This window comes from Pteropus alecto, unplaced genomic scaffold, assembly GCF_000325575.1.
Source record: "Pteropus alecto unplaced genomic scaffold, ASM32557v1 scaffold12, whole genome shotgun sequence".
In the NCBI taxonomy this organism is placed as follows: domain Eukaryota; kingdom Metazoa; phylum Chordata; class Mammalia; order Chiroptera; family Pteropodidae; genus Pteropus; species Pteropus alecto.
In genome coordinates, this window is record NW_006432669.1 from 92,817 (window position 1) to 106,383 (window position 13,567).

Genomic DNA, 13,567 nt, shown 5'->3' on the forward strand with positions numbered 1-13,567 from the left:
CCAGTTGAATTGTCTGGTCTTGCAGTCTCAATTTCTTGCACGTCTTCCTGAATCCAATCCAATCGATTTTTTTTTTTTTTTTGTCTCTACCAAGATCCTGGTTACCAATCACCTTCACATTGCTACATCAAATAGTAGATTCCAAGATGGCATATCACTTGACCTATCACTGACGTTTGGCAGAGTTAATCATTCTCTAATTCTTGAAAAATTTTCTTCCTGCTTGTCTTCTAGGAAGAACTACAGTAGGTCCTGGTTTTCCACCTGCCTGTTAGCTAGTAATTCTTATAATCTTTCGATGGCCTTTCTCTAGTCCCCGTGCCCTCCATTCCGGAATACTTCAGGTTTAGTTTTTGGAACTCATGTTTTTTTTTTTTTTTTTCTATTTATGTTTATACCCAAAGAAATAGCATACATTTTCAAAATCTTAAATGCCATACCTATGGTGGTTATTTAAAATTTTGTGTCTCCATCTCAGATCTCTACTCTAAACTCTGGAATCAAATATTAAACCACTTAATATCTCCATGGATATTTAATAGGTGAGCCATTTTATAAACCACCACTACCTCCAGTTAATTCTTCTCTTTATTGTTAAACCTTATTTAATTCATCTGGAAGTCTTGTAGGCCCTATCTTCAAATACCTAGAATCTTAACACTTCTTACTACCTCTAATGCCATCATCGTAGGCATAGTCAAAGCCAATATTACCCCCCATTTAGATCATCATCACTATTACCCTTAACCGTCCTCCCCGCTTTCTGCATTACTCCTCTACATTCCATTCTTTAACACAGCAACCAGATGATATTTTTGCAATGTAAGTCAAATAGGTCATTCTTCTCAGAACCATCCAATGGCTTTATGCCTCACTCAAAATTAGAGGCAAAGATTTTCCAATGGCCTGTAAGACTCCATATTATCTGTTTCCTACCATCACTCATTATCTCATTGTTACCTTACGTTATCTTTTACTTTGTCTCTTTTTCATTACATTCTAGTCGACTAGTCCCCATTGGTTGTTGTTATACACTCTAGGGACACTTATTCCTCAGGATCCTTAAATTCACTCTTCCTTCTGCTTATAATGTTGCTCCTCAAGTTATCTGTATATCTTATTTCCTCATCTGTTAGTCCTTTCCTCAGATATCACCTTTCACTTTTTTGCTTTTTATTTTTTAAAATTTATTTTAATTTGTTTCAAGTATACAGTACATCGGTTATACATCTATATAGTTCATAAAACGATCCCAATTGCTCCCTCCCTCCCCTGACCCTCCACCTAGCCAATGTATTAATGCTAACTGCATTCCCTATTCCATGCTCCCAATCCCTGTGACCATCCATCAGTTACTTATTTGTACTTCTTTAACCTTTCACCCCATTCTCCCAGCCCCCTCAAATTTCCCTCCTCTCCATCACTAAATTGTCCACTATATTTGTGAGTCTGTTTTTGATTAGTTTGTTCTTTTTATTCCTTAGATTCCACATATAAGTGAAATCATATAGTGTTTATCTTTCTCTGTCTGACTTAAATACCATCTAGGTCCATCACAGCAATATCTTTTTCCTTCCCCTTTCTTTTAGTCTATGTGTGTCTTTTAATCTGAAATGAAGCTTTTGTAGGCAGCACATATAGGGGTCTTGTTTTCTTATCCTTTCAGCCACTCTTTTGTTTGGAGTACTTAATTTTTTTCCATTTGAGGTACTTATTGACAGGAATGTAGTGGTCATCATTCTTTATTGCTGTTTTTGATACATGTTTTTTCTTCTTAAAGAAGTCCCTTCAACATTTCCTGTAATATTGGCTTGGTGGTGATAAATTCCTTTAGCTTGTTTTTGTCTGGGAAGCTCTTTACCTGTCCTTCGACTCTAAATGATAGCTTTGCTGGATAAATTATTCTTGGTTGTAGATCCTGGGTCTTCATCCTGTCGAATATTTTTTGCCGAGCCCTTCTGCTCTTCATAGTTTCTTTTGAGAAATCAGTTACCAGTCTTATGAGTTATCCCTTATAAGTAACTATTTGTTTTTCTCTTACTGCTTTTAATATTCTTTCTTTGTATTTAACCTTTGGCATTTTAATTATGATGTGTCTTGGTGTAGGCCTCTTTGGATCCCTGATTTTTGGAATTCTCTGAGCTTCCTGGGGTTTTATGTTCATTTCCTTTACCAGGTTATGGAAGTTTTCCATCATTATTTCTTCAAACAGCTATTCAACATCTTGATTTTCTTCAGTTACCCTTAATAGTGTCCCATATGCTCCTTAAATTATTTTTATAGTCTTGGCATCTTACCTCTTGCCGTTCTGATTGCATGTCCTTGGCTTTCCTTTCCTCTAGATGGGGCATTTGATCCTTTTCTTTATTCACTTTGTTTATTCCTTTGTTTATTCCATTTAATATACTTCTCATCTCAGATAATGTGTTCTTCCTTTCAGACTGGTTCTCTTTTATAATTTCTATTTCTATTTTTACGTTTTTTATCTTTGTTGAAGTTCTCACTGAATTTATCTACAATTTCTCAAAAGTTCATTGAGCATATTTATAACCAGTGTTTTGAACTCCGCATCTGTTAAATTACTGGACTCCATTAAATTTGGATCTCTGTTCTGTTCTCTCATATAGTTTCTGCTTCTTTGTCTTCCCATTTTGGCTGTCTTTCCATGTCTGTTTCTATGTACAAAGCAAAACTCCTGTCTCCCGGTCTTACTAGAGTAGATTTGTGAAGCAGGTGTCCAGTGGCACAGACTTGAGAGGGGTTCAAATTTAGCCCAAGCTTCTACCCATCCAGGACCACCTGTTAAGATTTCTGCAAGCAATTCACAGATGCTGTGCTTATAGTTGCCTCAAAAGGCCACACCAGAAACCGAGGCCAGCAGCCTCCAGTGTGAGTCTAGGTGCTGCTCAGCAAGGAGCACCTGACTTGCTGAGAATATACCTGGATGCACCTTGGGTGGGGCCATGAGTTGGGAGAGAAGGGTTTCTGGGAATCCTCTGGGCGGAGCGACCTCTTTTATTCAGTTTGATGAGGTCATGGCTATGGTGGCGCTGTGTCCGGCCCTTGGGAGGGGGGTGGGCTCAACAGGGAACAATGGATACCACTGGCACTTCTGTACAGAGCAATTCTCGCCTTGGCCCTCATTCTGACAAAGTCTCCCTGTAAGTCCCTGGTGCCCCCTGCATGCAGTTAAATGGGCACTGGTGCTCAGAGAGAGTAGGTTCGTCACTGTGAAAATCCGCTGGAGGACATGACTCCTTTAAGAGGCTTCTGCCACTGCTGTCACAGCCTCTATCTCCGCCACTCAAGACTGGGCAGTCTCATGTTCCCTCCCCATCCCACCTTCTGCCATTGCAGGATGATTTCTTGTATTTCTCTCTATTTGTATGGCTTGTTCAACAAGATCCCAGGTGTTTTTTCCTTGCTACTGCTCCTTGTTTCCATCACAATTTTGATTTGATTGCCAGAGGGATGAACAGAGCCTCTATCATCTACGCCATTTTTTTTTCCTCTCAGATATTACCTTCATAATAAAAATCTTTCTTGCCACTCCACTCGATCGAGCTTAAAGCTCCTTCACCCCCATCAACAGTTTAATATTCTCAGTCTTTCTACTGTGATTTAGTCTTCTTATCATTTATCACTATCTAATGCATGGTGGATATTTACTCATCATTTTTATTGCATGTCTCTTTCCACTATAATATAAGGTCCATGATGGTATAATCTATATCTTCAGTATTTAGAATAGAGCCAGGCACATAGAAGTCATTTGATAAAATATTGAAGAGTAATCTTTAAAAAATGAGAAGACCTAACAGTGAATGAGGTAAATAGATGTGCAGAAGAAGGCACCATAAATATGGAATAAGCATATCTTTATATTTTTCAAACTCTGCTATTTACTAGCAGAGTAAGTTACATGGCTTTTAATCTGTCAGATTATATTTCTTTACTTGAAGTACTGATACATTAAAACAATTTCTGAAAATTTTCATGAGGATTTAATGACATAATGTAAATTAGTTTGACATTTTAGATTTTCAGTAATTCTTAAATAGGATATAAAATAATTTATGATATGGTGTCAATTAATATGATGGTTTGCACCTCAAACTATCATTAGCTTGAAGTAAATTAACAAGTCTATAAAAATCATAGAAACCTGAAGCTGAATATAACCCTAGAAACCATCTAACCTAAACATCTCATTTTAAAGACAAAAAAGTGAAAGCCAGAGAAGGTAAATGATTTGTAGTGGAGCTGGAAGAACGACCCAAGTCTCCAGATTTCTAGTGTAGTACTCTTCATAATTGCAATAACAATCACGAATAGAGATAATCATTTTCTCATAAATTTCCATAGGAAAGGCTGAACTCTGTCCCAACAGTCCTTAAGGTGTGGGGCTGAATCATTTAGGACACCAAGGCTACCAAGCAGCTAGAGAAGACCTTTCAAAAACCTCAGAGTAGGAAATAGTCTAGGATGTAGACATTTTCTTTCTTTTGCTTTTTTTTTTCTTCTTTTATTTGGACAGACTGCTGTGGCAGTAAAGGAGAAATTCACCCAATATCCATTCTTTGGTATCCCAGAGAAGAAACCCTCACTGAGAATTAACTAAAGAGCAGCACCCTCTGAGGTTTGCAGCTGTGAGATAATCATAAGCCTGGGAACACGCTGAGCCAGGAAGATGACAGGAAAGTGTTTCCAATTCCTGAGAACTGCATTTGTCTTATAATGACTGCAGTTGTCTAAGTGTCATTTCACTTAGAAGATGGTACCTTTGCTGAATAGAGTTGGGGGAGGCAGAGGCAGCCCCAAAGACTTGCGATCATCACTGCCCTGTAATTGTGCAGGCAGGTTAACTGGTCAGGCTGTTCCTTTGATTTTGGCTGTTTTAAAAATGGAAAAAAATAAAAGATAACTATAGCCCAACTGCCAATTGCCTTTGAAAAGATATAGTCAATTTTCTCTCTGTACTTAGCAGAAACACTAGTGGTGTCACCTTAGGGGTGGGAAAGCCTTATTGTCTAGGTGTAATCAGTGTGGCTTGAGGGATTTGTGAAATGCATAGTCTTAACGGAATGGAAGAATTCCAAAAAGCTCACTTATCTCCTTTCAGTGCCAGTAATATCTACTGATTACTTATATATTCATAAGCAGGCTATTAAGTTCTTAAACTCTTCATCCACTTAACATAAAATGTAGAAACATGTAAAATATCCTTACCAAAATGTACATTCTGGAGCCCTCTCCAATCTTTTTCCTTACTGTCAAATCCAAAATAATGCTACAAGACAAAAATTATATAACAAATGTATATAGCTAGAGTGAATTATTAATTTTCCAGTGTGAATTCTTAGAAATTACAGCCAAAAGCTGTTGTGGAAAGAGGATTTTTCTGCTGTATAATTTGGCATCATGTGGCCTGGCCCTGTGCTTTCAATTAACTAAGAGAAACCACACACATCTATACAGGGAATATGAGAGTGCAAGTATATCTACAATTTTGTACACTGCTTGTTTAGCTCCAATTGGATTCATCTCTGTTTTATTCCATAGGATAATTTAGTTATCCCTTCTTGTGAGAATAGTAAAAGAAAGGAGAAAATATTAACTACCAATGATTATGTTACCTTAGCTTTAGTAATGCACTTGTCAAATGTTTATATGGTGTCATTGCTTTTAGTAGTATCTAAACCCAATGAGAGGCATCTTCAGGTACTCGACACCATTAGTGTTGCAGGGCACTCGAAAAGAGAGACAGGACACCAAGACAATAAGCAGGAAGTAGCATTTATTGGTGCCATCACCAGCTCAGCGGATTCACATCCAAAGGCTGAGCCCTGATGGCAGTGGGGCTTTCCCTTTTATACACATCTTATACTTCCTCATGGTAAAGTGTATTTCAATTGGTTGGCAGGCCATAAGGGCAGTGATTGACCAGGGCTGGTGGTCTGTGCCACATCAGCTGTGACACTGAAAAGTCCCTTACCTATCATGGGAAGAGAATTGAACAACCTCCAACCATTATAGGAAACGGTTAGATCGACCTCCACTATCATATTAGTAAGTGGTAAAAGGTTATAAGTAGTCAGTGTAAATGAGGACAGTGGATAAAGATCTCATCAGGCTAGACAATTGTTTTTAAAAACTATGTTACTATTGTATCTGACCTGCACCTGTACTGTTCTCTACTTTCTATGATTAGTTTAAGCGATATGTTGAGTCCTCAGGGATTTAACTGCACTTAGTTTAAAGTAGTGTTTCTTTATGCCACTTAGTACTTTTACAAACCTTCATGCTGAATGTCGTAACTCTTACTCTACACAAAACTGCCACTGGGTGGTAGAAGACAGGTTAGGAACAAGAGGAGGTAGTTAAGTGAAACAAAAGAAGTAATGACTTGAGATTTTATGCATAATCATTTACTGGTTGCTTTCTATGTACTTCAATGTACAGTAAAAGCATTATCTTGTTTCTCAAGAAAATTCCTCTCAATAACCTATCAAGCTATCCAAGGAAAGAGCATTTTCTACATCCCACTCCTGTTCCATATCAGTCATTTCATCTATGGCAGGTAATTCTTTACTTTTATTAAGCCTCAGTTTTATAACCTGTAAAAGTGGATAATGATATTTTGCAGGGATGTTAAAATAACTTAAAAAGAGAATGCATTTAAAAGTGCTTAGGATTTGGTCTGACGTATAGTAGGTATACATGTATATTCATCTACTTCTCTTAGGAACAAGTAGAAATTATATTTCTGAAATCTCTTGCCTATGGGAACTGAAAAGGGCAAGGTAAATAAAGAGGCACAGAAATAAGTATCATTCCATTCACTCTCAGAATTACTTTTTAGGTGGGAGAAAATGATTTTGGGAATCTTTCTCTCACTGGGGCATGAAAGAGCCCAACACGAATGGTAAATAATTAAGGGGACATCCACAACTATTTTAATCATTATATAACTATGAGGCATGGATGTAGAAATTTACATTGACTGGAGTCAATAACTGAGGGAGAAATGTATTTCCATTTTTAAGGTTTCTTTTTAAATGACAATATTCCTGATGCAGCTTGTTTAAGCTCATTCTTCAGAAAAATATACTCATCTAAATTGATTTAAACCAGCAAATGAATTATTAAATTATTTGAAATAGCTCAAGCAACGGCTTCCAGAAAGGTAAGTAGTGTCTATACTAGAGGGCTGTTATTGTAATTAAACAAGAGATTTTATGCCACCACAGAAGTACTGTTGGTTTTATGTTCACTGAGAATGAAGAAAGTGGGAGGGGTTCTTCCTTAACTTGTGATTCCTTCTCTATAATAACTCAGCCTAGTACTACTAGGTCATTGCCACCTCTTTCCACAGCTAGTTGCACTCCTTATGCAAAAGAAACAGTGAAGTTAATAATATTGTATAGGTTTACATGGTGATAGGTGTTTACTAGAATTAGTGGGGTGATCGCATTGTAAAGTATAAAACTGCCAAACCACTATATTGTATACCTGATGCTAATATAACCAATATAAGGTTGTATATCAACTATACTTAAATTTAAATACATCAAAAAAAGAAACAATGATGCCATCTAATAATTCTTCATCTTCAGAATCCAGATTTTTTCTTTAAAGTGTTAGTTAATAGTCCATACAAATCTGTAGGAATTTTTATTTAATGATATTCTCTATTTTTGACTTATTTATTTATTTATTTTACTTTTTAGGCAAGGCAAACCTTGGTTGACCTCACAGACTGCAAGGACCTTGTCAGCTTACAATCCCTTATTATTGTTATTTTTTATGCCTATAGCACCTGGTCTTCCTAGGTGGTCTCCCATCCAAGTACTAACCAGGCCTGACCCTGCTTAGCTTTCGAGATCAAATGGGATTGAGTTTGCTCAGGGTGGCATGGCTGTAGACTTGACTTAGTTTTTTAAATAAGAAATCCTGCTGATTTGCCTCACATTTTCCTCTAAAACATATCAGCTGCTAATTGAATACTAATCACAGTGAGCTAGGGGAGACTTGAAGGGAGAAGAGTTAAAGTTGGCAAATGGCTACAGCCTAAGAATGACTGATTCCGCCAACATGCTACTTTCCAGCTAGAAGCATCTTAATGGAGGGCATTTGAAATGCTTTCTATAAACTTTGATTATTCATGACAAGTACGTTCATATATTTTTGAGAATTCAATCTCTCAGAAGAGTTCTATCCTTAGTTTGTAGTTATAGTTATAAAAATGTTGTAAGCAAAAAATTATAGAGAACTGTTACATATTATAATGGGTAGATAGCTGAGAAAAAGGCAAAGAGCCACAAGTAACACGAAGAGGAAATTCTCTTGAAACATGAAAGTGATGGCTTTATCCGTTCCTTCAGTGGGGGGAAGAAGGAAAGGGGCAGGTGTGAGATGAAGGCTTTGCTGACAGAAGAGTATTTGTATCCAAAGCCACAGGTAACTCTGAAATTAAGGAAAACAGGCAGAGCTAAAAGTTACCTAGAGAAGGGAGTACAAGCCAATTTCCAACCAAGGGGAAAGCCATGGATATAAATTTAGGGAAGATAGCTCGAGAAAGTGATCAGAAGTGTTTTCCAGGAAATTTTTTAAGACAGGTATCTGAACCCACAAATTTCCTAGGCTCTTAACAAAGAATTTATAAAGAGCCATGACCAGGTTAAGAGAAAATTACAGTGTGGGCTAGTACTCTTTCTAATACACAAGATAAGTGTTCTCAACAATTCCTCGTTGAAGAGAAAGGGTTCACTGCATGTTCTTTATATTTTATTACATGTAAAAGTAACCCATGTGTTTGTCACTTGAATGTCATTAAGTCTTCCAATGATCTGTTGTCCATTTGTTCTTTAATACAAACAAACTACCTTGAGTTCTCACTCCATCCCTTGTGGACTGTCCAGCCATCTCTTCAATATCTTGCATAGGTTTAGTAAACATACCTTGAACCAATTTCTTCTTACACTGAATTCTCAGTTTTACATTTTATAGTTCTCTTTACTCTGCTTTTTATATGCCTAAGCATAGAAAATCACTTTCTTTTAGACCCTAGAGTCACTGATTATACTAATTTGGGCAAAAGTGTTTCACTGAATATTAAAAAATAACAAAGGTGAATTTTAGAACAGCATAAAACAAGTTATAACCTAAAATTCAATCATTAAACAACTCAATCCTTTACTCCTGAGCAATACCTGCTAGAGCCCCCTGTCTAACCCTGTCAGGTAAGTGTTTTTCACAGCTAACTTCCTCACAGCTTCACCCAATGTCATGTTTATTTAATCGTCTCTTCCTCTAGCCTTTTTACCCCCTAATCCTCCAAATGTCTCATGTTTGTTACAACAAATTGTTCACAACAATTTCTTGATTTCTGATGCTGCTAGCCCCTTCCACATGCTGGAGGAAACAGGACAGGATAACAATCACCTTGTATAACTAAGCAGCAATCCATCTAGGTGTTTTCTTATCACTTACCTTGCCCGAGCTTCATTAAAATATAACTGATATATAATATTGTTTAATTGTGTACAATGTGATGATTTGATACACATAAATATTGTGAAATGATTACCACAAAAGGTTAATTAACACATCCATCACCTCACATAAGCATGTTTTTTACTCGTGAACATTTAAGAACTACTCTCTTAGCAACTTTCACGTATATAATACTGTATTATTAAGTATAGGTATCATAAGCACATTAGGTCCCCAGAGCTTACTCATCTTATAACTGGAAATTTCTACCCTTTGACCAATATGTCCCTATTTCTCCTACCCTCTAGCCCCGGAAAACCACCATTCTACTTTCTGTTTCTATGAGTTTGGCTTTTTTACATATAAGTGAAATCACATGGTTTGCCTTTCTTTGTCTGACTTATTTCACTAAGCATAACACAGTCAAGATATATCAATACACCCAAGTTGTTGCAAATGACATTTCCTTCTTTTACGGCTAAATTTTATTCCATTGTGTGTGTATATATGTATGTATATATACATATAAGTGTGTGTGTGTGTGTGTGTGTGTGTGTGTGTTTATTCATCTTCTTTATCCATTCATCCACTGATGGAAACTTATGTTGTTTCCGTGTCTTGGCTATTGTGAATAATGCTGCAATGAACCTGAGGGTGCAGATATCTATTGGAGATAGTGATTTCATTTTTTTTTTGATATATATCCAAAATTGGGATCACTAGATTACATGGCAGTTCTATTTTTAATATTTGGAGAAACCTCCATACTGTTTTCCAAGTGGTTTTACCAATTTACATTCCAACCAAAGGTGCATAGGTTTCCCTCAACTATACCTTCTTACCAATACTTGTTTCTCATCTTTTTTTAATCTCATAAAGCCCTTATTTTAAAAATTCTATATGCATCAAAATTGACTTCTTACAAAGTATAGTAAGTACTACCTCTTTTGTCTTTTTGATAATAGCCATTACAATCGGTTTGAAATGGTATCATCAATTTACAAAAAGCAAATATGTTTCTATACACTAACAATCAACAATCTGAAAATGAAATGGAGAAAACACTTCCATTAACAACAGCATTAAAAATAACAAAATATCCCCACTCCGTACTCACTATCTGTCCACGTCTCCCTTGGTCCCGTCTCACTCTCTGTCTCTGAGAGGAGACCACAGACTGTCTGTGGTCTAATAAGCTTTCCTTTTGACTCTAAAAACAAAACAAAACAAAACAAAAAAACCCCTAGGAATAAATTTAACCAAATACTTACATGTACTGAAAACAAGACACTGTTTAAAGAAATTAAAGAACTAAATAAATGAAAAGCCATCTTATGGTTCATGGATCAATTGATTTAATATTTTTAGGATGGCAATAATATACAGATTAAATACAACATCTATCAAAATCCAAGCTGGGTATTCTTTTTTTTTTTTTTTGCCGAAATAAACAAGCTGACCTTAAAATACATATGGAAATGCAAGGAATCTACGGTAGCCAAAACAACCTTGAAAATGAAAAACAAAGTTGGAGGAGTCATACTTGGAAATGCAAGGAATCTACGGTAGCCAAAACAACCTTGAAAATGAAAAACAAAGTTGGAGGAGTCATACTTCTGATTTTAAAACTTACTGCACAGCTGCAGGAATTAAGATGTGTGGTACTGACATAAGGCTAGACATATAGATCAATTAATGAAACAGAATTGAGAGTCCAGAAATAAACTCTTACATCTAGAGTCAATTGATTTCCAACAAGGGTATCAAAATAATTCAGTGAGGAAAAAATAGTTTTTAACAAATGGTGCTGTGACAACTAAATGGTGATATTGTGGTTTTTTGATTTGCATTTCTCAGATGATGAGTGATGTTGGGTAATTATGAGAATGGGATACAAATGAAGAACATCTTAATTGGCCATTTTACTGATGTCGCTACCCATCTAGGTATTTTCTTAATGAACAACTAATTACCCTGCTAATACTGCTCCTCTTCTAGAATGCAGTTCAGTAATAACTGTATTTTTAATAGTTATTATTTCTTTTTGATATAAAAGTTATATATAGGGAAGTATATATAGTTTTTATCACCGATTTTGGATTACAGATTCAATCATTTTTCAAGTGACAAGTTGTTAAGATACAAGTAATTGACTAGGTGGTAGTTAAATAATTATTAGTCAAAAATCTGGTATTCAGAAAAAGAAAAATTTTTAAGCATTTTAGGGATATACGTAGAACATGTTACGAAGTTTGCCAAATCTCGTATTTAAGATTGTCATTGGGAGATTTTTTGGTGTCCTTGAGGGTGGCTTTTATGTACAGAAAATAAAATTTGTAGCTACTTTTGAAATTAATATTTGTTTTATATTCAAATTTAAAAACCTATTAATTCATAAGCTTTCAGTTTTCACTTACAGATGTTATAATTCCATTTAATAAATGAATTAAATTTTAACATTTGCCTTTAAGTAAACCTTTATAACAATTAAATTATCTTAAAATTTGCCTTTGTAAATTTAACTTTTTAACTTTGTAAATTTAACAATTTTACTTTTCAACTGCCTAATAAGATCTTTCTAAGTACTTAATTAAGTCTTATAAATCTAATAAACTTACAAATGTGATAATTTTTATATTCAATACTGTTATCAAATTTAGTAACTTTTAATCTTTCACATTCAGATAAAAAGTTTCATTATTTATGTAAATATTTCCATTATAATCATAAAGCTATTAGGTACTCTAATGTGTAATTTTCTATTAAACAAAATTATTTATAATTTTATATTTGTATTCACACATACACAATCGTTCCTAAGCCTAACACAAGAACATTAAAATATAGATTCCATTACTTCAAAATTTTTATAATCCACTTAAAATTAAATGGATTTGCCTACCAAGAAAATTTTAGTACCACTCCGAGCAATTTAGAATTATTTTAGCAAGGAATTTGGTATTATACGCTAGTCTAGCTGAGGTTGCATACAACCAGAGATTATGGACGGGACCTCACTCTGGATGGTTTTTCTCGGGACAATAAGATATACATAGAGACCTCATTTATAATTCCTATGTATCAACTCAAATCCATTCTTTCTAAATAATATGGTCTTTTAGTCCAGGTCCCCTAGATTTACATAAGCTAATAGATACTTCACAAATCCTGCTTGAGTCTCAAACTATCCTAAATTTCTTCACTTATAGAATAGATTTAAGTAGTCTTTTTTTTTTTTGACTGCTTATTTCCTTCTGAACTATTCTCATATAATTCCTATCTGTCAGAGCCATAAATATTAGGGATATTAAAATTATTTCTTTTTTTTCTTTTATTTTTAGGCAAGGCAATCCTTGGTTGACCTCACAGATTGCAAGGACCTTGTCAGTTTACAATCCCTTATTATTTTTTTTAATTTTTTATGCCTATAGCACCTAGTCTTCCTAGGTGGTCTCCCATCCAAATACTAACCAGCCCTGACCCTGCTTAGCTTCCAAGATCAGACAGGACTGGGCTTGTTCAGGGTAGCACGACCGTAGATTTAAAATTATTTCTTACTTAATTCTGTATGTCTTGTGGCTTACTCTTGCATTCTGGTCAGGACACTAAACCATGACAATAACAATAAAAGGACTACAATGTGGATTATTAATGCTCTTTCCAAGAGATTTATATATTGAGCCAGTGACATATGTATACTGAATAAAACAATGTTTTCTTCGTATATACTCATATATATGTACTAGTTTGGAACAACACTTTATAGTTTACTGTGAATTATTCCTTTTTTACAAATTTTCTAATTTCTTGTACATAGTATAATTGACGTATTGCACATAATTTAAATTTCATCTATATTTGTTAAACTCACTATGTAATTTTCCAAGAAGAAAATTTATTGAGAGGACCACCTGAAAATGAATTAGTATTTTTTGAGTCATTTGCTTTTTCTTGTCCATGTGCCTATTGTATTTTTACATGTTCATAGTAATATTAACTTTTATATATTTCACATGTTCTATTGTATTCTGTTTTAAATATATTAATATATTGAGTATAAACATCTGAAAAT

General features: G+C 35.0%; 1 pseudogene; it reads right to left on the minus strand.

The window, feature by feature from the left end:
• Nucleotides 1-7,807: 7,807 nt before the first annotated feature.
• Nucleotides 7,808-7,926, minus strand: LOC112476269 (annotated as a pseudogene).
• Between the last annotated feature and the right edge of the window lie 5,641 nt (nucleotides 7,927-13,567).